Source organism: Triticum dicoccoides, chromosome 1A, assembly GCF_002162155.2.
Source record: "Triticum dicoccoides isolate Atlit2015 ecotype Zavitan chromosome 1A, WEW_v2.0, whole genome shotgun sequence".
Lineage (NCBI taxonomy): Eukaryota > Viridiplantae > Streptophyta > Magnoliopsida > Poales > Poaceae > Triticum > Triticum dicoccoides.
In genome coordinates this window covers 19,316,145-19,317,844 of record NC_041380.1, presented here as the reverse complement: position 1 = coordinate 19,317,844, position 1,700 = coordinate 19,316,145, and positions in this window count along the sequence as shown.

Here is a 1,700-nt window from a genome sequence, read left to right as displayed (position 1 = left end):
TCATATATTGTTCTTCGCTTATTTACTTTTGCGTTGCTATTGCTATCATCACTACAAAATACCAAAAACACTACTTTTGCTACCATTACCTTTTGCTATCGTTGCCACTACTATCATATTACTTTGCTACTAAACACTTTGCTGCAGATATTAAGTTTCCATGTGTGGTTGAATTGACAACTCAGCTGCTAATACTTGAGAATATTCTTTGGCTCCCCTTGTGTAGAATCAATAAATTTGGGTTGAATACTCTATCCTCGAAAACTGTTGCAATCCCCTATACTTGTGGGTTATCAAGACTATTTTCTGGCGCCGTTGTCGGGGAGCATAGCTCTATTCTTTGAGTCACTTGGGATTTATATCTGCCTATCATTATGAAGAACTTGAGAGATCCAAAAACCAAGATTTATCCCTCAACTACGAGGGGAGGTAAGGAACTGCCATCTAGCTCTGCACTTGATTCACCTTCTGTTTTGAGTAAGCTTGCGACACCTGTTGGGGATATTATTATCAGCTGAGACCCGCCCAGGAGGAGCCGGGTCAGCCTTAATGGCGGGTTACATAAGAAGCCCAATATACAGTCAAGATGATAGTTTATTAGTATATGTAGAAAGCCCAAAGGCCTCGGGCAGGCTTAAAAGCCTGTTATTGTAAACCGCTATAGGAACAGAAAGACTTGTAAAGGTTGGAGCCACCAACCCGTACTAAAGGCCACCACCTTTAGTACCGGTTGGTGGCTCCAACCGGTACTAAAGACCCCTCCTTTAGTACCGGTTGGAGCCACCAACCCGTACTAAAGGCCACCACCTCTTTAGCCACGAACCGGTACTAAAGGTTCACCACGAACCGGTACTAAAGGTTGGCCATGAACTGGTACTAATGAGCGCCGCCCGTCTAGCCGTTGGAACCGGTACTAATGGTCACACAAGTGCCGGTTCAATTACAAACCGGGACTAATGAGTTTCACATTAGACCCTTTTTCTACTAGTGGATTTAAAGAGTTTCACAATTTTGATGGCAAACAGAAACACCCAAAAAATAGGTAATCATGGAGAAGTTCAGAATATCAAATATATAATCTCGTCTGTCCAGAAAAAGGAAAAGGGAAACGTTTCACACTAGGGCACTGGCCGAACCTTCGGCCGGTCGCGAGCCACGCTGGCGCCCCGTGCCCGCCCAAGCCGCACCCCACGCGAGACTCCTGTTTTTGTTGGGCCCCCACGTGGACCACCCCTCCTCCCTTATCTTTTTCCCTAACTGCTGCCTTCATCCCCTACCTCTAGACACATCATTTCCCTTGGTTGTATTTCTTCTTCCTTTCCCCACACTGCTGCCTACTAGTGCTTCTGTCGGCCGTGTGCTTCGCGAGCCAGGGGGACTGCCTGACTGCTACCTGCCGGCCGCCGCCACTGGTTGCGCTATGGCTGGGACACGGTGGTCGCAAATGCTCCATCCGGTGTGGGGAATGCTGGAACTAGAGAAAAAAATGCTACAACCGGTGCATACGTGAGCTACAGGCAACATTTAATTTTGCTGGAACTAGTAAGTGTCGGCTGTGGAAAAAGTTTCAAGGCGGCATGGGAAAAAAGCTTCCACCGGAGAGAAAATGCTTCAACCGTTTTGGAAAAAGCTTCAACCGGCTGTGTAAAAGCTTCATCCAACTAGAGGAAAAGCTTCAAGTGGCATGAGGAAAAATCTTT